Below are 23,562 nucleotides of genomic sequence, written 5' to 3' on the forward strand. Positions count from 1 at the left end.
ACCCATCACCTATTGTAGTCTATGTTTTCCTTAATCTCAATGTTTCCATTTTTATTTTAAAATATTTCCTCTTTAAAGAAAAGTAATGCTTCGTTCACATGATAAAAATGTACAGTGTACGGAAAGGTATAAAATAACCCTCACTAACCCTCTCTCCCTAAAGATAACCACTATTCACTTTTATTCTGGATCCTTTCAGGGGAAAAAGAAAAGTCTTTATACACCTGAATGTACCTATGTTTAAAAACAATTTACTATGTGCAGGATCCTGCATTGTTGTTTGTTTGGTTTTCACTTAATAATAGATCTTCACACATTGGTCTAGTTCATCCAAGCACCAATATTCCTTGCCTGGATTATTGTAATATCCCCTTAGCTGACTTCCCTGCTCCTATCCTTACCCCTACAGTTTATTCCAAAGGGATCATGCAAATAGGTAAACAAATCATGTCCCTATTTGCTCAAAACTGACCAGTGCCTTTCCTTTGCGGTAAAACAAAAGCTGAGCTTGCTACCACCACCTGCCTCTCCAGACCCACCCCCTACTCACTCCCTGCTCTCTGTGCTCCATACTGTTCCTCATCCAGGCCCAAAACCTCAGGGCCTTTGCACTTGCTGTTCCCTCTGCCTAAAGCGTACGTATTTATTTTCTGCCCCTCGAGTCTTTGCATGGCGCGCTCTTGCTCCATTCTGGTTTCATCTTAGACCACCTCCTCCGTGGCCGCCTGTTCTAAATCAGCCCCTCGTCACTGCCCTTGACACAGATCTGTTTCTTCATAGCTCTTCACTGCTCTCTGAAAATGATTGCTTTCAGTTATTTGTTTACTTATTTGTTTTCGGTCTCCCCTTCCACACACACTGAAATGTCAACTCCATGAGGAGACAGGAATTTTATCTGTCTTTTCACCATCATCGTCCCAGTACCTAGACCACCGGTTCTCAAAGCGGAAGGTGCACCGGAATCACCTGGAGGGTTTAGTGAGATACAGATTGCTGGGCCCCACCCCAGAGTACCTAACTTACTAGGCCATGGGTGGGCCTGGGAATCTGCATGGCTGACAAGTTCCCAGGCGATGCTGAGGCGGCTGGTCCAGGGATCGTGCTTTGCAAACCACCAGTCTAGACAACGCCTGGCACACCGTGGGGGTGGCATACACATGCGTGAATCTGCACATAAGGATCTGCCACCTTTTTTCCAATGGCAGTTTTAATTCCACTTTTATATTTATCTATACTTCTTGGACTGTAAGTCTTCTCAAATTCCGTGTGACAGGAGGGCCCCATGTTGTCAGCTCCATTGATTTGCCAGTGGATTGTTAAAAAGCTAAAGCTTTACAGGCCCAAGGGGAGCCAGTGAGTCACATCTTGTTCTCTGTGTCAGTAAAATGTCAGACTGAAAGGTGATGTGACTCCCACCTGACATGTGACAGAGAACTTTCCCCAGGTGTTATCACTCAGGCCTGTCCTGTAATTGTTTAACGACTGTCCTATTGGCTCAGGTTCTGCTTTGGTGCATTGGAATGTACACAACTAGTTTACCTGGACCTCAGGTTATGTACTATAGAGAACCCAGTGGTTTTTCTGTCACGAAACCCCTTGAGAATCTGACGTGCTCTATAACCCTGTTCCCCGTGTACACACACACACACACACACACACACACACACACACACACACAATTTTTTTTACATTTAATTTCAGGGAGTCACAAGATACACCGAGTCCATTTCAATCCCAAATTAGAAACTCCTGATCTAATCATTGACTAGCTATTTGGCAAAACAAACAAAAAACAACAGCATCCACCATGTGTTACTAACATTCCTGAAGAATCAGTGTTTTAAATATAAGAAGACAAACCTTAGAGGAAAACATTAGGGAACAGCATCAGAGGAAGTCACTAGTTAATAAGATTTATGATCCTGGAATGGGGAATGCTTTTGGAAGCATGATTGGAAACCCAGAAATGAAAATAGAATAGTGACATTGATCCCATAAAAATTTAAATGATCTGTACAAAAAAGACGGAAAGAAAAAATCTTCCTAGTGTAGACTCTGCAGAGAAATCTCTGGGTCCTATCTTTTCCGTCTCTACTCTTTCCACCTGAATTGTCTGGGGGCCTGTGGCCAACCTCACTGAGACAAGACAAGCTCATCAGAGCAGACAGGGTGAGCCTACATCTTTCAGTGAAGCCCTGTCACTGGGTTAATTATTTCATCAGCCACGTTTTTTTTTTTTTTTTTTTAAACAACTTTATTGAGCTATAAGTCATATACCATGCGGCACACCCATTTAAAGTATACAATTAAGTGATTTTGGTATATTCACAAAGTTGTACAACCATTACCACTAATTTTAGAATATTTTTGTCATCCCAAAAAGAAACCCCATACATCTTAGCAATCATTCCTCATCTCCCCTTCTGGCCAGGCCTAATCAACCACTCATCTGCTTTCTGTTTTTATAGATTTGTCTGTTCTGGACATTTCCTATCAATGGAATCATACAGTGTGGGGTTATTTCCCCTAAAAAACATAATGTCTTTGAGGTTCATCTGTGTTGTAGCATGTGTCAGAACGTCATTCCTTTTTATTGCTGAATAATATTTCATTGCATGGATAGGCCACATTTTCTGCTCATCAGTTAAAGGACATTGGGTGGCTTCCTCTGTCTGACTATCATGAGTAATGCTGCTACGACCCTTTGTGTACGAGTTTTTGTGTGGACATGTTTTCGTTTCTCTTGGGTCTAGCAGCGGTTTTTCTAAATGGCCCAAGGAATTTTTGTTAGCCTGGCTAATTCTTTTGGTTTTACATAGGTACTTTTTTTCTCATAACCTCATGGAGAAGTGAGCAGGCTTGGATGCTAAGGACGGCAGAGCGCCTCTATCTCCGGGCCGTGCCCTTGCCTGCTTCTGTGTGATCTGGGATGTGAACCATCTCGCTGTGCTGCGCCTGTGAGAGCACGAGCGCTCTGACCCTGTCACTGGGTGTTGTGACGATTCGTGACATAAATGGGATCGGCTCTTGCGAAGATGCTCACCCATCTGAATAGGTTAGTGTGTGTCACAGAAACCAGGGACCCTCAGGCCACAGGCTCCCCCCGCACCCCAGGTGACTGCATCAGCAAAGAGGCCAGGGGCTGGATGTAGAGGCACAGAAGGTATAGAAAATGTTGAGCATTTTCTCAAGGGTTTGGCTTCCTTTGAGATCAGAACTTGGTGGCTTTCCAAATCCTGCAGGCCACCTTCTGAGAGACGCCCCCTGCCTGGTCACCCTGGTCAGGGGCAGGCAAAAAGTCAGGGCCATGCCTAATAATGGCGGCCAGAGGGGCAAGCTTAAATTCTAAAGCCCACCCTCCAGCTACTGTTTCCCCAAAGATCACTCTGCCTCATTTACTCAAAAAGCACTTCACTCTCTACAGACCCCCACCCCCACCCCCAGATACGTCCTCTTGTGAAATCCTTCTGCCCCTGACCTTCTTGTTGGGGTGTGGGAGTGAGTGACCCCTCGCCTTTGTGTACAAGCTAATCAGCCTAATAAAGAGCCCCCTGTAGAGGCACTGGGAGCCCAGGTGGCAGAAGAGGGGCCCAAAATATCTGAGCGTCCTCGTGTTCGCTAACCAGTCACCTGTGCCTCTTGCTCTTTAAAATCAGGCAGTAGGAAGCTCCGCTGATAAGTATATAAATGATGAATGGAGTAGGAACTGAAATGGCAGGCATGCCTGGGTTCTAACTTCCATGTCGCCACTTACTCGCTGTACGACTTACTAGGACAAGTCACTTCGTTCTCTGAGGCTCAGTTTTCCCATCTGTTAATTGGGGATAATAGCAGCATTTGCCTCATCGGGTCACTGTGAGGATTACCTGAGGTGATGCCTGTGGGGGCTCCAGGGTACATTCAGTCCTCAATCAATGTTCACTATAGTTAGGATATGATTTTGAAATTAGAATTAAGGACCTCAAGTAATGTAGCCATCCTCTCTAAGCTATTTAGGGAGGCTGTTTTTCTATTGCTCAATTCATTGGAAGCACTTAATCAGGCACAACGGAAAGGGCTGAGGGCGAAACGTACTTTCCCCCTAGGAATGTGGAAGTCAAGGTGGGAGAGGAACAACTAAGATGTGTGAAGCTCTTAAAGGACAGGAAACAGTGAGTTCTATCCGAGTTAATACCATGTAGGGTCAGAGAGCGAGACAAGCATCAGAAAAGGCTGGATAGGCCAGATAAAGCCTCAGAGAGTGACCCATGAAAGGCAAGATGGGTTCACATCAGCAGACTAGAGGGAGATGGAGGTGGGGAAGGGGAGAACCATGTGAACACAGGCAGGATGGGGGCCCAGTGAGTCTGGGCATGGTGGGTGGTCTGGGACAGAGCCACAGACAAGCCTTCTGTGTCCTTCCCAGTATCAGGGATCTCTAAGAATGACATGCCATGGGGTCTTTTAGTCACCTGTCCTACAATAATTATCCTTACTATGTGACCTTCTGTCACTAATTAATTTGTGTGGACAATAAGAGGGAGAAAGAGGGGGAGTTGGGTCAGAGGAACTTTGACTCAATCTAGACCGTGGCAAAAAGAGCGATACATTGGCAGCCGTTGACCGTGGCCATCCTGCATCCGGCCCCTTTTCCTAGTCTATCATCTTGATTGTCTTTGGGGACCCAGCCCTTCATAGCCTTCAGTCCATACGGTTTTTGGATGGGGATGACTACACCCCTATGGCAGGGGTGGGCACCGTACCCCCCCCACTCGTTCAGGGAAATGTGACCCTGTGACTCTAGCTAGAACTGTGGTAGGGTGGCTGTGCCAGTAGAATGTCAGCCTGGTGCTGCTGGCAGCCATCTTGCCACCACAATAGATGATTCTACCTGGGAATAGACCAACACAGGGATACAAAGCTAAGAAATGGGGGAAAGACAGATGCAAGATACCACCATTTGGGCAGCTGGATCCCACCATAGTGAAGCCCTGACCTTGTCAGTTACATGAGGGAAAAGTTTTCCCTTTTTTGCCTATGTCCCTTCAAACTGGTTTTCAGTCCATTGTCACTAAAAGAATCCTGACATATTCAAGTAGTTGTCTTGTTCCCACCAGCATTTTATTGGCCTGTCCTAAGCGTAGATATTTGTAGCCCATGGCCGTGGGGCGCTATGTGTCATGGAATAATGGTATGTGTGTACAAGTGGTGGAGACCTCTCTACATGTCCCTGAACAGGTACAGGTACATGTCATGTGCCTGGGAGTGCAGAGACAGTAGAAAGGGAAACCAAGGCTGCAAAATAGTTGTCTCTTCTTTTTTCCTTGACTCTGCTTACAGAGCAATTCTCCTCAAACCCTTGATGTTATTCCTCTTGTTCTGAACCAAAAAAGGAGTTCTTGGATCTGTTAATTATATTTTGCAGGGCTCTAGGAAGTCAGCAAAAGGTAGGGAAGGGGCTGAGAGGAAAGGAAGCTGTGCATATCCCATTTGTTTTTCCCTTTTGCCCAATTACAATGAATCAGCTGGCATCCTTTTATTTCCTATTTCATGCAGGGCTTTTAAAAAATCAGCATTAACTCTACTGGAATGGGATTTGTCTAATGGTTTCCTGCAAAACATATTCTTGGATCTCAGCAAAGATAATTCACTTGGTAGGAATCACTTCCTGCTCTCCCACTGAGAACGACACCTACCTCGTTCTTGCTGGGAGCAAATGGGCCTCTGAATGAGAGAGGGAGGACAGGAATATTTCACTCCAGCACCCATCACATAGACTCAAGCCTACTCCAGACTCCTATCAGGGAGGAGAAGAGGAAGAAGGGGGTGGCGGGAGAGCGTTCATGCTGAGCACAAACCTGAAGCCAGGCAGAAAGTCCAGAACAACCTGGGCCCCTTGGAAAAATGGATGCACTCACCTTTTTGCTTTGGCTCTGGGTTACTTTCTTTCTGGGGTGACGGCAGCTGCCACAGCTTATAGCGTCCACACTGTCCTACCAGGATGGCTGCACACAGGCGGCTGCAGGAGGAAGGGAGTTCCCATTCTCCATCAGAGGGGAGTGTCCTTCAACAGAAGGAGGCGATGCCCTTATTCCCCTGGAGTCAGGCTGTTGGACCCACTTCTCCTCTCTCTCTTGCTCCTTCTCTGGTGTGAATGGAGCTCAAGGGAGCCCCGAGACAAGGGCTGAGTGCCAACCACATGCCACACTTACCTTGATAGGGGTTGTTTTCTCAGCCTTGGGGAGCCTGGGGAGGAGGCAGCAGAGTGGTTGTGAGGCCACCTTCTGTCAGTGCAGCTGATCCTGGTGTAACCCACGGAAAGTCCAAGGACAAACACTTGCGTATTTATTTCTCCCTTGCCCATGTGATCTTATTTTTGGACTGGACACAAAAGCTATTTGGGGGCTGGACAGCTGCCAGGTGAAAGGATAGTTATCTCGTCCAAGTTGTCTCCATGCCTCTCTGAACCCTGTTACCTTCCCGGCTAAGGCAGAAGAGTGGGGGGTCTTGCCCTGAGCCTTCCTTTTAATATAGTCAAGCAGTCAGCCCACATTACTAACTTTATTTCAGATAGTTCATCCTCAGAGGTTTCAGAGGGTAAATGTAATGAACAAAGTCACTGCTTTTTTGTCTGAGGCTGATGGAAACGTCATATAGTATATATGCGTATGGCTGCTTCATACACATTATCGTAGGCACACAGACTCTTTATCAACACTGGGGTGGGACCCCCAGCCCTGGAAGGCACATGTCAAGGAGCTAGGCCTGCACCCTGAATCACACTCATTCCGCCTTCCTCGTCTGGCTGTCTCTGCTGCTAATTCTTAGGCTTATAAAACTTAAAACATTTAAATAGCTTGCTTTTTTTCACCTCTGATTTTTCTTCTCCAGAGTTGAATGGAAAGTTCTGAGACACTCCTGCCTGACAAAATGCCAATTCATCATCTTCACCATCGTCCCTGTTACATATTGAGCTCTTGCTAAACGCCCTTCGTATGCTGAGCACTTTTCCTGCATTGCTCACTTACCCTCACAACAGCCCTGTGAGGAAGGTAATCTTGTTCCCATTTGACAGCCAGGAAGGCAGAGGCTGGGAAAGGTGACCTTGCCGGCGAGAGATTTCCTAGCTCCCATCTGTCTGGCTCCAGAGCCACAGCTCTCAGCCACTTTTCTCACTGTCTCCTGAAGCTATAAATTATTGAGACTTCACTGTTGCTTTACTTTCAGAAGAAGAAAAACAAAAACCTCATGGTTGCTTCAGACCCATGACTTCAATCATTAGTTTCTTTTCCCAAGTTCAGTTCTTGAAGGGGAGAAAGAATGAACGAGGTTTTCATCTGTTTACAGTCCCAGACAGTGATTCTAGGTACAGGATGGAGAGTCTCTGGCCTACGTTCTCCCTGGAGCGGGTTTCCTGTGAATAATTCACTGTGCACACACACACACACACCAGAGAAGACTGTGCTTGGCCTCTCAGGCTGAGCTGCCTACTGCATCCAAAGTGAATTGCCCTTTCTCTGCGCTACCCCGAGGAAGAGCTAGAGGTGGAGCCCAATGGCTTGTCCAACACTGCCCTCTGCTGGCCACTAGGCTGCATTACCCCCAGGATGGCGGTCTAGACTTTCCAAGGGGCACATCAAGGATTAGTTTTAGAGACTCAATTTCCAGGTTTTCAATTTCTATAGGTACTCTTTCCTCAAACTGGTTTGTCTGAGAACGTGTCTGGGTTCATAATAATCTTTCCCTTACTGGAAAGCATACCCCTCACTCTTTACAAATCTTACTAAGTTGCCATTGCACCAAATGTAAAAATCTCCAGGTCCAGGTCCCCAAACTGGAAGCTTCCTTTAATAATTCAATTCAGCTTCCCTTAATAATTAATTAAGGAATTTTTTTCATTTAACAATTCTGTGTCCTCCAGCCCTTGAATTTGAGGGAGAGTACTGTGAAAGCAAGTCATAGAGAATATTGGAAATGATAGTAACAGCAAGATTAATAGGTACATTTAAAGAATGATGTCATAGCTTAATTTTTAAATTCCAACATTTACAACATGATGGAAGTTATTCTTGACTCCATATGGACTTAATGATGAACATTAACATATTAATTTTTAAATGTGGCTATAGGTAACATTGTTTTTAAAAGCTGTTTTAAAAGGTATAGGAGCAAAAATGGGTGAAGACTGCTGCACCTTAGGGCTGGCTATTACCGACTAATAACAGGCTGTCATCCATCCATCCATCCATCCATCCATCCATCCATCCATCCATCCATCTTTCCAATACCCACTGAGAACCTACTATGTGTCAGGCATTGTTTTGGGCACTAGATATAAAAATGGTGAACCAAAACTGACGTGTTACATGCCAAATTCTTATCTGTGGCTAACTCTAGGAAGTTGAGTGAGGGAAAGAGATTAATTTAATAATTACACAAATAAATGTAAGAATTTAACTTTGATAAGTAATTCCAAGGAAGGGTATTTGGTAATTAGAGAATGTATCCTGGGAATTGACAATGTATAACGAGGATTGACCTAATTCATGGGGGAGGTGTCAGGTGGCCCTACAGAAATGAAATCTGAACCAAGAATAAGGTATCCAGGAATCACTGTGAAAGGACTGTGACAACCCAGAAAGAATGGCCATTCTAATATGGGAGGTTTGGGTAGAAATTGGATCCATCTTTGTAGAGTCAGTTGTTTTTAGAAAAGGCCTTTGCCCTAACACTAGTACAGCCCCTATTATAAATCAGTGGTTCTCAACCTGAAGCAATTTTTCCTCAGGGCAATTTCTGGAGACATTTTTGTTTGCTACACCAGGATGGCAGTGGTGGCACGTAGTGGGCAGGGTCCAGGGATGCTGAGGATCACGCTGCCGTGTACAGACGACCCCCGTCCCTGCCTGCAACAGAGAAGCCTCGGTTCCTTACTCAGAGCCTACTGTGTTCAAGACACTTATTCTGGGCCTAATCCAGCCAGCCCAAGCACCCCATAACCAAAGTCATCACCTCAAATGGCCTGCCTGATTGCGTTCCTGTTACCTAGCCTAAAATTTTCACCATTCGAATGGTGTCAAAACTGGTCTTATTGTCTGTAGAAAGAAGACATTAAAATGTATTAATATTATTTACAAGATAATCACTGAAGCATTGTTTGCAACAGTGAAAACAACCTAAAAGTCTGTCAACAGAGTAATGGTTACTTAATTATTATACAGCTATACGAGGTCGGACAATTAAGTTCACTTATTAATTAAGAAACTTATCCTAGAAAAAAGAGCTATATACCTCATTGCTGAATATCACTATGGTCACCTTTGAAGTACTCCCCTTGGAAAGCTATGCACCAATGCCAGTGCCTAGTCCACCCTTCAAAGCAATTCTGGAATGGCCATCAGCGCTGTCATTGTATTACCCTTGATGTCTTGAATGTCATCAAAATGTCTTCCTTTCAATATTTCCTTTATCTTCAGGTAAAGAAAGAAGTCATTGGGGCTCAGATCAGGTGAGTAGGGAGGGTGTTCCAATACAGTTATTTGTTTACTGGCTAAAAGCTCCCTCACAGACAGTGCCGTGTGAGCTGGTGCATTGTCGTGATGCAAGAGCCATGAATTGTTGGTGAAAAGTTTAGGTGATCTAACTTATTTACACAGCCTTTTCAGCACTTCCAAATAGTAAAGTTCATTAACTGTATGTCCAATTGGTGCAAATTCATAATGAATAATCCCTCTGATATAAAAAAAAAAAGTTAGCAACATTGTTGCAACAAGTTTGTGAACTTAATTGTCAGACCTCATATGATGATATACTAAGTGGCCAATAAAAAGGAAAGACAAATCTCTTTGCGATGACACTGAAAATAACCATGAAGATACTATAAATTGGAAAACAAATTCAGAATAGCAGGTAGAATATAATTGATCTGATTTGTGTTTTTAAAATTAACTTACGTGTATTTGCATGTATACGCAATTGCTACAGAAATTCTCACCAAATGCTTAATAACAGCTACCTCTAGGAAGCAGAAAAGGACCTGTAACATGTTCATTGAGAATGCTTCTCTATTTAATTTCCTCCTTTCACCTAATTAGATTCTCCCCCAGTTCATCCTCTTCATTGTTACCAACATTCGACTGTCCCCGACTTCTGTCTGTATTAGTCAGAATAAACTAGGTTATACTGTGGTTATAAATAATCCCCAAATTACAGTGACTTAAAATAACAAAGGTTGACTTTTCGCTCAACATCAACGTGTCCATTGAGAGGCTGGCTGGCAAGCTCTGCTCCGTGTCATCCTCAATCAGGGACCCAGACCAGTGAGCTCCCGCCCTCGGCTTTCAGGAGGGAAAAGGAAGGCATGTTTACTAATGCATCGGCAACGGGAAATTACCTCTACTCACATTTCATTAGCCAAAATAAGTTTTATGGCCTCACCTAGCATTAAATGAGGTGAAGAATTTCAATCCTAATATTTGCTTGGAAAGTGAGGAGTTATAAAAATTTAGGGAACACAAATTCTGTAATTGTTGGGTGCAATATTCTATATATGCCCACCAAGGCAAATTTGCTAATCTTGTTAGAATAATCTGTCTCCTTGTTCATTTATCTGCTCATTTCTGCTTGTGTTTTTCTTCTTTTCCTGATCAATCTTAGCTTCATAGTTCTAAAGTTACATTTTAAGAAACGTACAAAATGTGTGCAGTTGAACTTTTCATCATTATGATATATATCTTTCTTTAGATATAGTAACGCTTTTTGGCTTAAAATCTACTTTTTCTGATATTAATATATACGATCAATATTAATATAATTTGGGTGAATATTTATATTTTTTCTACCATTCACTTTAAACATTTAAAAAATGATTTTAGATGTGTTTCTTATAAACAGTCTATAGATTCTTTTATCCAGTTCAGTACTCTAACTTTTTATTTATTTTTAAATTAAAGTATTTTGTTCATTTGCATTTAAAGTAATTACTCATGTATTTGGATGTAAATCTACCATCTTATTATATGTTTTATTTTTCCCACATGTCTATGTGGGTTTTTTTTCCCCTACATTCTTGCTTTTGGAGTAGTTGAATATTCTATTTTTCCCTCTACTACCTTAGAAGTCATTTCCTTTTTTAAAAAGTTATTCTTTTAGAGGTTTTCCTTGAGATCATAATATGTATCTTTGATTGATCAAAGTCTAATGTTAATTGGTATTTTTATCTCCTTGCACAGTAATACAAGGACCTTCGAACATCCTAATTCCATTTATCCTGACCTCCTGACTTATATGAACTTGCTATATATTTTAATTTTTTTAGACCCCAGTGGACATTGTTAGGTTGTTTTGTATAGGCTAATTCATTTGGATTTCCTCAAATGAACTTTTGCATTGTTCTTCATTTCTTCCTGCATCTATAACCTATTATTTTGAATCATTTTTCTTCTGCTTAAAGAACACCCTGTAGCATTTACTCTGGTAAAGAATCCTGAACGTGTTTTAATTTCACCTTACGAGAATGAGACTCTCATATTGCCAGATTTTCCAAATTTTAAAAGAGACGTAGGACATACAGGCTTTTTTAAGTATAAAATTCCAATATTCCATGGTGGCTTAGAAAAAAAAAATTAACTCTCAACAAACCACACAAGACACATCTGCAATCCAAACCCAGCCCCTAGGACACCAATTTGAAATATCTGGACTATCGTCTGTGTTGATGGGAGAACGACCCTTCACCATGAATCTTAGCCTCCAGTAACCCAGGCTGCCTTGAACAAACCCGGTCCCTCATACAAAAAAATAATGTTGAAACCAATTTATATCTTTACTGAAATCTCTTGAAAAACGCCAAGGAAGGGGCGGAGGGTAGATTCCATTCATAACACCAACAACATTTCTGAAAAACCTCCTCCCATATCTCTTCCAAATCCTCCTGTGACAGCTTAGCAGCTACTCCAATCCCCCTTAATTTAGCTCTTGAATTCCCCCAAGTTCAACCCATCCCTGGCTCTTACCTCTCTTATCCTCCCTTTTATCTCTGATCTATTCTGCTTTCTCTAGTAGGTGATTCCCTGCCTATTCCTCGGTGGACCCACAACACTGCACAATTCAGAATCGCTTCCCACGTTTTCCTGTATTCTGTACAACAAAGGCTCCTGAACCTAGCTGGCCGCGACTGAACCCTCCTTCACAGGAAGTGGGGGTAGGGCGAAACAATGCAGTAAATACTCTAAAATCTGTATGTTTCTTGTCCCATCAGTCATGCCATCTGGGATGGGGTGAAACCAGGATGAGATGTCATTTGCAAAGGAGGCAGAGCCTATTTCTGGATGCTTTGGCACCAAGGTAAGTTTTCAGATGGCTGTCGCTTATGTCCTATTGAAAGGGCAGGGTCGCTGCCCACAAATGGGGAGGGAGAAGCCAGAAGAAAGAGAAATCCAGGGTGGACTTTTCCTGTTTTTTTCTCATAATAGAAAGTTGGCAAAGCATGTCAAGCAATAGAAAGTGTTTGATAAAAATAGCATCTGTGAGGCTTGAGACTCAGCTGGAGATTCACGGAAATGAAATGTGTTTCTTCCTTAAGTATTTCCATACTAGTGTAATAATTCTGTCTCATTAATGAGAGAAGTTTAAAATGCTGCTTCTTCTCACCAAAGCAGATTTCTTTCCCAACGTCTAATAGTGGGGGAGGTACCAGCAAAAGTCTGAGAACCACCCCCACTTCCTTCCTGCCCACCCTGGTGGTGGGTATGGCTCCACCATCCTCATACCTGCTCTTGACTTTGAGACAAGGTGTTGGATCCTCTTACACCAGCTTGTGTGAGGGGAGATATGGGAGAAGGTTTTCCAAACAAGCCAGTGTCCCAGAGTCATAGGGGCCTAATTGTAATGTTAACTGTGTAGTATTATTACAACATGGAGGGGGCTCTAGCATCCCTAAGTAAAAGTACAAAGTAGAAAGAGGCTGATGTCTTTCTTCCTCACTCAGCATCTTCCAAAGTGTCTGGGAAGAATTTCCTTCCTTCACAGTCTCCTCTGGCTACCAAGGACCCTGCAGGGGTGTTCCCCTAGGTCAGGATGGGAACCCAAGATCTGGCCTTCCTCAAAGCACATCCTAGAGCCCAGTGAATTACTGTCCTCACGACAGTCGTCTCTATAACCCACGTTTCCAGGTCCCAGCTCCTTAATGTCCTGCTCTTGGTTAAGCTTCCTTTACAGAAAAGCAAAGCTGAGCCAGACTAAGAATAGATGAGAACAAGTGACCAAGTGGCACCTTTTAAATGACCTGTGTTTTTTTATTGTTTCATATTTTTAAATTATGGTAAAATACATATAACATAAAATTCACCATCTTAACCATTTTAGGTGCACAGTTCAGCAGCATTAGGTACGTTCACATTGTTGTGCAACCACCACCACCATCCATCTCCAGAACACTTTTATTTTGCAAAACTGAAATTCTGTGCCCATTAGACAACAATGCCCCACTCCCCACTGCCCTTAGCCCCTGGCAACCACCATTCTACTTCCTGTCTCTGAATTTGATTCCTGTGTGTATCTCATGTGGGTGGAAACCTACAGTATTTGTGTTTTTGTGACGGGCTTATTCGCTTAACATAATGTCCTCAAGGTTCATCCATGTTGGAGCATGGGTCAGAATTTCCTTCCTTTTTAAGGATGAATAACATTCCGTAGTGTGACCATACCACCTCCTGTTTATCCATGCATCCATCAATGGACACTCGGGTTGCTTCCACCTTTTGGCCATTGGGAATACGCTGCTATGAACATGGACGCTCTTTTCAAGATGGTTTTGACCTGTTTGTGTTTTAACAGGACTCTTCAGGAAGGTAATCCAAGTGGTGTGATATTTCAGGGATCTGAGGCAGGTTGGTGAGTGCTGTTTTAGGTGGAAACAGACTTAGTTTCCCTTGCATCAAACCATGTCACGTGCATAGGAGGCTGCCCCAGGATACATGTCCTGGTATCATGTATTTTGTAGCTCCTCACTGGAAAGGATGTGAAGTTATGCCCAGTGGGGAAAAAATGTTTCTGACTACAAACACTTCCCAAGTCACTTGGCCGTGGGAACTTTGACAATGGTGGACTCTCAGGCAGTGACAGTGGGAGGTGACAGAGTGATGCAGATACAAGACTTTGCCGTCAAACCCAGCAAACACGTTTCTGCATATGGGCTTCAAATACCTCCTGTCCTGGCTGTTAAGGGTCCTTGCTGATTTGCATCTACCCCCCTCCCCAAGTGCTCCTGCATCTTCAGCTCTCCTAACGTTCTCCCCATCAGCATTGCAACATGGTCAAGTCTTTACAAACACAAAATTGCAAAGCCAAAGCCTAGCTTCTCCCTGAGGCCTTCCTCCCTGGCCTTCCCAGGTTCTGTCTTCACTCCCGGAACCCACCCACTCCCGTTCTCCTAAACCCACCATGCTCTGGCTTCTGCACCTATGCTTCTCTTGGCTCTGGGTTCTAATGTGACCTTGCCGGCCTCCTTGTTGGAGCTCCAGACGGACCTGATCTCAGCCCCCTGTTCAAGGCAAGAGCCCAGCATCCTGAGAAGTTCGGGCAGGTTGCTTCAGAGGCAATCCCTAGAATCCCAAGAATTCCTCCTCATCAGGAGAAGGCATATGGTGTCCTGGGGAAGGTGTGTATTTATGGAAACACATCCTTACAATCTCAGAAACAAGAACATTTACAAATCATCTTCCAGACAGTGGCACATAGAGGTTAGGAGATAAACTCCATTACCATGTTTCCCCGAAAATAAGACCTAGCAGGACCATCAGCTCTAATGTGTCTTTTGGAGCAAAAATTAATATAAGACCTGGTCTTATTTTAATATAATATAAGACTGGGTATAATATAATATAATATAATATAATATAATATAATATAATATAATATAAAATAATACCAGGTCTTATATTGATGTTTGCTCCAAAAGACTAATTAGTGCTGATGGTCCGGCTAACTCTTATTTTCAGGGAAACATGGTATCAGACCTCAATACCTCTCCCAGCTCTGCCCGTTGCTAGCTGGGAGACCTTGGACAAGTTACTTAACCTCTCTGTTCCACCTCACCTCACCTCTAAAAATGGCAATTATAATAGCACCTACCTCACAGAACTATTGGGAGAAATAAATAAGATAATGTGTGTCAAATACTGAGCGTACATGGCTCATAGGAAGCATTTCATAAGGAATAGCTCTCATTTCTACTTTTTATTGGTATAATTTGACCTTAGTATTTCTTGATTAAGTCTTTCTTGATTTTCATACCTGTAAAACTTGTATGAACAAATGTGGTAAGACTAGGGGGTTGACTACAAAATTCTCTAGAGAAGGATTCGTTTCCTAAGTGATCGGAAACATTTTATTTCAAAGGACAGCGTGAGGACCTGCAGGGAGAAACATCATATAGGGGCTAATGAAAAGGCAGAATCCTCAAATGAGGATGAATGTTTTTAAACGTTGGCGATAAACCAAGACACCAGAGCGTGATTAAATGTTTGCTTGGTGATTAGCATCAGGTAAGTTGACTGATCTCTGTTATGCAAATACACAGACTGAGGAAACCGCCACTGGAAAGACTGTTGGCACTGAAATTACATAATAGTCAACAGTCTGGCCACCGGATGAGGTACCTACTGTTTGATTAATTTTATAAAACTGTAGACCTCATTTTAAAACAAGCAGAAATATTCCAAGAACAGATTGCAGAGTGCATGAATCGGTATGTGAGTCTGACAAAATGGCTGAAATACAGGCAGAAATGCAAGGACACTGAAATAGAACTGGCACATGCTCTTCCACATACAAAGGCTGGAAGGCAGCTGGGCAGAGGTGAAGCGTCCCGACCTGTGCTGTCCAGAGGGGCAGCTGGTAACACGTGCTGCTCATGGGGGCTTTAAATGTGGCTTGTGGAAATTAAGATATTCTGTAAGTGTAAAATACACACAGATTTCAAAAACTAAGTAAAAAAAAAAAAAAGTAAAATACAGCACCGATTTTTAAAATACTGATTAGATGTTAAAATAAGAGTTTGGATATACATGTTAGATTAAATACTAAAATTAATTTCAATGTTCCTTCTAACTTTGTAAATATGGCTTCTAGAGAATGTAAAGTTACACACAAGGCTCATATTTGTGAATTGCTTTATATTGTTATTGGACTGCTCGGGTCCAGAGGGGCCCACACTCCCCTTGCCCCACCCAGACCCAACTGATATTAACCATGACCTTGGACAAGTTATTTAACCCATTGAAGCTTCAGTTTCCTCGTCAGAATTGTGAGAATTAGTTAAACAGTGTTAGCAGAGTGCCTTGCACGTAATAGGTATTCAACAAATGGAAGCTGTTTTTTCTGTTATTATTTAAACCCAAAGAGCCAAGAGTTTACTCTGTGTCAGTATCGGTATGTATTTAAGGCAGTGCTTGAGGTGCCTTCACAGTCTACCCGTAAGAGAAGAAAATCTGCCCACCTTGTGGGGCAGTTCTCAGTGGTTTTGCCTCCCAGGGCCGTCTGATGGTGCCTGAGACATGTTTGATTGTCCAATCCTGGGGGAGGAGGCTGCCACTGACATCTAGTGGGTAGAGGCCAGGAATGCTACTACGCATCCTACCACGGACAGGACAGCTTCCCCTCTCCCACCACACCCCAAAGAATTACCAAGTCAGAATATCAGTAGTGCCCAAGTTGAGAAACCCTGAATTAGAAGCTCTTGGTTATTTACGGACTTTGACTAATCAAGTTCTAGAAATGCGTAGCCCGAGGAGAAGTACAAATGCCACCCAGGAAGGTGCCTTGGACAGCACAGTGCTTTTGAAGCGGCACACCTACCAAGCAGCACCACCGTCACCATCAGCATCACCCGGGAAGTTATTAGAAAAGCAAATTCCTAGGCCCCACCCCAGTCTTGCTGAATCAAAACCTCTGGAGGTGGAGCTCGGAAATCTACGGTTTAATAAGGGGTGACTCTAATTCATTCAAGCCAGCCTCGCGGGCAGTTTCCTAGCGACCAACTCCTGCACATTCCAGGTCTGAGCAGTAGGTGGCAGCAAATCCTATAATTTTGTCGTAACACCCGCTAAACCTGAGAAATTGCATGCTCAAGCTACATCAACTGGAACTGGGCGCTAGAGCGGTTTTGCACTAGGCCGCAGTGAATGCCAGCTTTCTAATCTTAGGAACATTAGGGGGGGAAACATGGTTCAAAGTCTTTCAGGGTTCCTTCTTAGTCACATAAGTGCTTCTAGGATTTTGAAATTGTTCAGTTCTAACTTATGTTACAAAACCATATTCTTCAACAGAGAATTTAGTGAATAATCCAGTTTGGACTATTCTTCTAAAATACTTCTGAACCCATACAATCCCCAAATCACGAGAGTAAATCATGTCTGCGGTCCCTGGCCCCTTTGGGCCAAGCGTTTGACCCATCACACACCGGAATGGACCGCTGGCCCCTCCTCTACGTGTAGACCAGCCTGGTGAGGATGCACGTCTCACGTTTTCCTGGCTCTTCTGTCAGGCAGATGCATTTAAATTAGTTCAGCAAACCTTGTTCAGAGTAGGAATGAGTACATCACAGTTCAGGTAATTTTCCATCTGAGCCACAGAGGGCACCCTCCGCTTCTCCATGGGCACCTATGGTCGCTGTGAAAGCACTGAAGGGTAAGTGACCTGTCAGATAGTGAAGGACGGGGGAGTGGACATTATTATTATTATTTTTTTTCCCTGTAAAGCGTCTGAGGGATGTGGCTTTGGGGTTAGGCCTCAGCCCTGACCTCTAGACCCGGGTTTCTCAATGTGTGACATCCATCATCCATCAGCAGCAGCATCACCTGGGAGGTTGTTAGAAAAGCCGGTTCCTGGACCCCATCCTAGACCAGCTGCATCAGAAGCGCTGGGCGTGGGGCCCAGCGAGCTCTGTTCTAACAAGAGCCTTCTCCTCCTCCCACCCCCTCCAGGTGACGATGGAGACTCAAGCTCGAGAACCACCACTCTCTCGTCCAGAGCATCTTCCTGGTTATTGGCCGGGACGCAAAACCATGTTGCTATTGGATCTCCTCACGCTTCTGCCAAGAGGTGAAATCTAAGAGCCCACGTCTTGGTGCCCAGCATCTTCATCAGGTCACTTACCTGAGAACACCTGAGGACACTGAGGTCAGTCATTCTACATGAACCTGTGCAGTCCCTGGGCTCAGAGGGACATAAAGGCACACCAAGTAAGGTGTCAGCCCTCACCAGCTTCCAGGCTACTGTAGAAGGTGGGAGTGCCACAGGGGACAGAGCCCAAGGGACCTCAAATGGTGTAGCCCTGACTCCATGTGGAAGCAGAATGGAGGCATACACACTGCGACATTCCCTTCCCGTCTGTGCTCTTCTATTCTCTCACACCCACCTGCTGCTCCAGGCTCCCCCTCTTCTCCTTCCCGCTCAACAGCCCACCTTAGCTCTGCCCTAGGTTTCTTTTCCTTTTTCCCTAACTTCCCGTATCTCTTGTCGTATTTCCCCACATCCCGTTCCGGTTTTGTTTTAAATCACAAAAGTCCAAGGACAGATCTAGCAAAACACGGAGACCCCAGAGAACAGGAGGAAAAGAAACAATTGAGTGGAAAAGGACAGATTTCTGTTCATGGAAAAGACTGAGAACCCCCAAGCGCGCTTGAATAATTGTTGCTCCCTAGTGCGGTGCAAGCCTGGGGAAGGGAGACTGCTCTGTGGGCTGCAGACTGTGGGAGAAGCTCCGGAGCATGTTTGTTCCTGAGTAAGCCTTGGCCCATGGGGGGGCTTCAGGTGAGCAGAAGGGAAGGAGAGGGCATCCCAGCCCCACAGCAGGGAGGAGCTGGAGTGTGAGGGCAGTCTGTTGGGATGGAGGATATGATGGGGAGTCATGGGAAGTGAGGCTCGATGGGTCCCCAGATTGACAGGGTGACAGTTAAAATCTGAGTTCGATGCTGGAAGTACCAGGGAGGTATACTAGGTTCTTGAGCAGAGGAGAGCTGCACGTAAAAATAGGTTATATTGGTATTGAGAAGGCATCGTCTATGACAGGGGTCACAAACTCAAACACCTGCGTGTGAAGTAGGCCGGGTAAGAAGCGGTAGGGAGGGTGGCTGTGGGGAGCTGGAAAGCATGTGTCCACTCTTACGTGGGCAGTGACGACACAGATTCGGACAATTGTTGCCGTAGGAAAATAGAAGCCCAGGGGTGCCAAATCTCCCAGTTTCTCAAGAGAACTCAGAACTCTGATTTCTTTTTCCTTAATGTTAAATGTCTTCATTTTTAAATGTGGCAGCTAATTAACATTTTAAAAATCTGGGCCTCTGGCCGGTCACTCTGACCTGCATTTTTTATCCGACCTGCGGGTTTGTACCATACTCCTAAAATACTATTGCTATTGTTTCTTCTTAGTTTCTTTCCTCACTCTTGTCTATCAAATCCATTTACTGTAAGCACAAAATAAATATAACATTCACTGAACATGAACAGTGTACTGTTTTAAACCCTCACATGGATTCTCCCATTTAATTCTCAGACAACCCTATAAGATTAGTCATTCCCCTTTCATAGAACTAAGGCTCAGAGAGGTAAAATAACTTGCTACAGATCACACGGTAAATGGGAGCCAGGGCTCAAACCCAGGTTTCTGAGTCATGCATTTAACCGGTGTGTTTTATCCTTTCCTGTGTGGTTCATATGTCAGTCATGTTTTTTCCTCTTCCAAGCAGGCGCGGTATTCATAAGGTTGCATTCATCTTCTTGTGTTAAAATAGCTGGTTCACTTTTTTACTCTCCAAGCCTTGGGTACATAAGTTGTGTTAGTCTGTTCTGGTCCGTTGGACAAGCATTAACTGACTACCCACAAGGTCCCATGCACTGTGGGACACCAGTTGTCCAACCAACTTCATGAAACTTTTAATAGGGGATATTGGCAAAGAGAAATGCAAAATGTCAATGTGCTATGGAATCCCATGCTGGGATAACGGCATCTGCAGTATGCAATGAAATCTCACAGTGGAGTCCTGAACTTGAGGAAGGGGTGGGTCAGGGACGACGTCTGGGGAGCAATGTCATGGGGGCTGCGTGTCAAAGAACTCCAAAGAGCACCAAGGTTCAAGAGGCCAACCCCTGGAAGAGCCAGAGGGTACAGGGAAGATCAGGAGAGGGGGGATAAGCATCAAGAAGGGTCAGGGGACAGCAGGGTCGAATCTACCCGAGAAGGCTAAGAGGTAGGAAGAAGAGCCAGTGCAGAGGTATCAGGGTCGAGAGGCTGAGGGGCAGTTCCCATGGGAGGATAAAGGCTTGTTTGTACAGTAAGTGGGTGAGCTGAATCACTGAAAGGCAGGAAGAGGGCATTGCCTCAGCCAGCACATGGAAAGGATTGACGTCTGGCCGGCTGGTCTACCTCTTACTGCCTGTAGGACCTTAGGCATGCCCCTTTGCCTCTTCTCAGTTTTCTCACCTGTAAGATGGAGTCTCCCACTCGTTAAGCTCAGTGAGTACTGTATAACATGCCTGGCCCAGGGCAATCACTCAGGCAATGTGAGTTATTGTTATTGTTGTAGACACTTGGTAAATGTTTGTTGAAAGAATGAAAGAGAGCAATGGCATAAGTGACCCCCATGATACCCACTGGAGGTGAGTGAGGAGGGCAGGAGCTTAAGCTTGAGACTGGCCCATGATTCCACTCGTCTTTTGAGGACTGGGAAATAAGGGTTACATTCACTTGAATGAGGTTTCAGCTTTATCATAAACTCCAAATGAAGCCATCTGGTCCCCCTGAGGAGCAGCCTGCCCAACAGGCAAGTGTGATGACGGATCCTGCAGACGAATCAGCCATAATTTGGTGCTGAGGCTGCTGATTTTCCTCAAAGGGTTTGTCTGCACTCAGGCGCAGCTAGTATTCCTGCAGGTTCCGTCACTCCATGCAGGTGCAGACAGTCCTGCCGACGGAACGCTCTCTCCCGGGCAGTTGCAGCAGCGTGGCACCTGGCACAAAGGAGCCCATCTGGGGGCATTACGCAGGCGTTCAGGATGTGTGCCAGCCATGCTGGCTCCCAGTGATTGGCAGATACAGCTGCTGCCCTTGCTCCTAAATAACATGGGGCTGGAGACTCTCCCAGCCAGGTGGGTAGTTCCAGGTAACCGCGGGGATTCCCACTGGGCACAGGAAAAGAGAGAAAAGCTGTGTAAAATGATTACAATCGTGCTTTCCGTATAGGCAGTCATTTTGTTTAAGGATCTCAGCTGCTGGGGTACATGCGGGTTTTTCACCGGGGTTTCTGTGTCAGCAGCTAAACAAGTGCCTTGACTTTGAGGCAGTGATGAAATCTTCTGGAGGAAGGGACCTCCAAAGTGAACATCTGGTTGATTATTATTTTTTTTAAATGAAATCATTTCTGTGGCAGTGGGTCTCAAACTTAGCTGTGTCCAGATTCCTGTGTGGGGTAAGAAACACACAGGGCTACCTATTCTGAATCAGTAGCTGCATGGCCAGACCTAGAAACCTGTATCGTTAACCAGCTTCTCAGGATTTCTTTCTCAGTGAGGCCTTCAGGCTGCCTGCATCCAATCACCTGGGGAGCTTGTTTAAAAATGCAGGTTCCTTGGCCCCACCCCAGACTCACTAACTAGGCAGCTTTGGGTGTGGACGACTTAATTTTAACAGGTGGCCCAAGCCACAAGTTCCTCAGCGATTCTGGAACACATTTATGTTTGGGAATGGTTGCATAAGTGGTTCTGACACACCATGACACTTTGGAAGCCTCTGATCTGCAGCAATTAAGCTTGAATTTCCATCTCGCAGGCCCTAGATTTTTCTTTACCTGACTCAACTAGACTTCCCTCAGCAACCAATAAAATGTTGGCCAACAAACACAAAGAAGTAAAGAAAGTAGAAAAGTGATGTAACCTGAGGCCACGTTGAATCTGAGGCCAAGAAATTGTGATGGAAAAATACCAGGCTCCTCACCTTGACTGTGGGAAAGCTTTGGAGGGTGCAAGGGAGTGGGTGAAAACTGTTCTTTGATGAAGGGGCTAGTTGTAGTTAGCAACCTCCTCCCAGAGGAGAGGCTGCTGCTTCTAAACGTGCATGGCTCTTTACTCCTCCTGGCATTGGAAACTTGGACCCCAGCTGTCAGATGCCTGGCCCCAGCCTCAGCCTGCAAGATCAGACTTCCAGCTGAGAGGCGCAGTCCACGGGTCTGTGCAGTGTTTCAGGGCAGGCTCTGCTGCCGGCCCCATGGAGCCTTTGCTGTCCTGTGTCCCCTCTCGCGGTGGTCAGCATGAGCAGTGTGAATCCCTGGGGAGCCAGTGCAGAGCCAATTCTCTAGGAACCCGGCTGGCCAGACAATGGCCTCTCTGTTTCTGCATTCTCGAGCACCCAGGCAGTTAACCTACAAACCGGCCTGGTGCCTATGGGGGCAGGCAAATTTCAAAGCTCTCTTTGGGCCCCGCATTTCATAGACTGAGAAGATGCACTTTCCTCCCCAAAGCACAGGTTTTCCATATTCTTTGACCATGAGGCCTTCACGTGGGTGTCTTTTCTCTGGCTGCAGCTGATGATCCCTGGGAGAGGTCATAGGTTTTCTGAAGAATTCCCCCACAAACTCCTGGCATGAGGGGAACTCTGTCCATCCAGTGATATGGACTGGGAGCCCTCCAAGTGTCCTCCTCCAGCCCCACGCCGGGCAGCGATCAAACAGCCATCCTGGAAGGCCAGAAACGGGCACTGAAAAAAATTTGTTTTTAAGCTCATTTCATGATACTCCATATCATTGCAAAACTTAAGACAGCTTACCAAAACGCACACCGTGTATCTCAATCAGAGGGATAGAAGCAAAGAGAAGACATAGGAGGGGAAACAGACAACATCAGGTTGAAGTTTTTGCATAAATTCTTTGGTTTTCTGATTAAAGACAGTACACAGATTTGGTTCTGAGATTTTTAGCAAGAAAAGAAGTGATTGATCTTAAAGGTAACCCAAATAGTCTCCATACCTTCACCCTTTCCTTCATTAAAAAAACGAAAACCACAAAATACCACAAAACTACATTTATTGAGTTTCTACTATGTGCCAGGCATTGTCCCAGGCACTAAGGATCGACCCATATGAACAAAATGAAGTCCCCGTTGTCATGGAACTTACTTTCTAGTTGAGGGAGCTAAACAGTATACAAGTAAACAAAGGAGGATGATAATACATCCGCTGATGCTAAGTGCTCAAATAAAAATGAAACAGTGTACAGGGGTATATCTATTGTAGATAGACAGTTAGGGAGGTCCTCTCAGGGAGTGATGTTTGAGCCGCAACCTGAAGAGGGAAACAGCGAGCTGTGTGGATGTGGGGGGAAGAGAGTTTTAGGCACAAAGGGCAGCATGTGCAAAGCCCATGGAGCGCGAGGGCAGTTGGTGTGTCTGAGGAACATCTAAGAGGTCAGCAGACTTGAGCACAGTGAGGAGGGAAGTGGGGGAGGGCGTGGGTGCCCTTGGGAATGGTGCAGCATGGCAGCCCTGGGGAGGAGACGAGGTCGGGAAGAGAACGGGACCTAACAGACCATGTGA

General features: G+C 44.8%; 2 protein-coding genes across 10 annotated transcripts in view; one reads left to right on the forward strand and one right to left on the reverse strand.

The window, feature by feature from the left end:
• The window catches only part of FGF1 (fibroblast growth factor 1), a 91,925-nt gene extending 85,585 nt beyond the window's left edge, over window positions 1-6,340 (reverse strand). For 2 of the 9 annotated variants that reach the window (XM_074313715.2, XM_019739063.3), the window contains exons 1-3: window positions 6,192-6,338; window positions 5,898-5,998; window positions 5,676-5,776 (exon numbers count right to left, since the gene is read on the reverse strand). The gene's annotated coding sequence lies outside the window, so the exon portion shown is untranslated. Of the gene's footprint in view, window positions 1-5,675; window positions 5,777-5,897; window positions 6,044-6,191 lie in introns of all 9 variants that reach the window. The other 7 variants (XM_019739065.3, XM_019739061.3, XM_019739064.3 and 4 more) reach the window with 5 other exon arrangements.
• Window positions 1-23,562, forward strand: part of ARHGAP26 (Rho GTPase activating protein 26) — a 752,092-nt gene that overhangs the window by 299,901 nt on the left and 428,629 nt on the right. The window contains exons 4-5 of the mRNA XM_074313709.2: window positions 12,239-12,324; window positions 17,964-18,159. The gene's annotated coding sequence lies outside the window, so the exon portion shown is untranslated. The remainder of the gene's footprint in view (window positions 1-12,238; window positions 12,325-17,963; window positions 18,160-23,562) is intronic.

Source organism: Rhinolophus sinicus, chromosome 5 (assembly GCF_057876585.1).
Source record: "Rhinolophus sinicus isolate RSI-liver-muscle chromosome 5, RSI-T2T, whole genome shotgun sequence".
In the NCBI taxonomy this organism is placed as follows: Eukaryota; Metazoa; Chordata; class Mammalia; order Chiroptera; family Rhinolophidae; genus Rhinolophus; species Rhinolophus sinicus.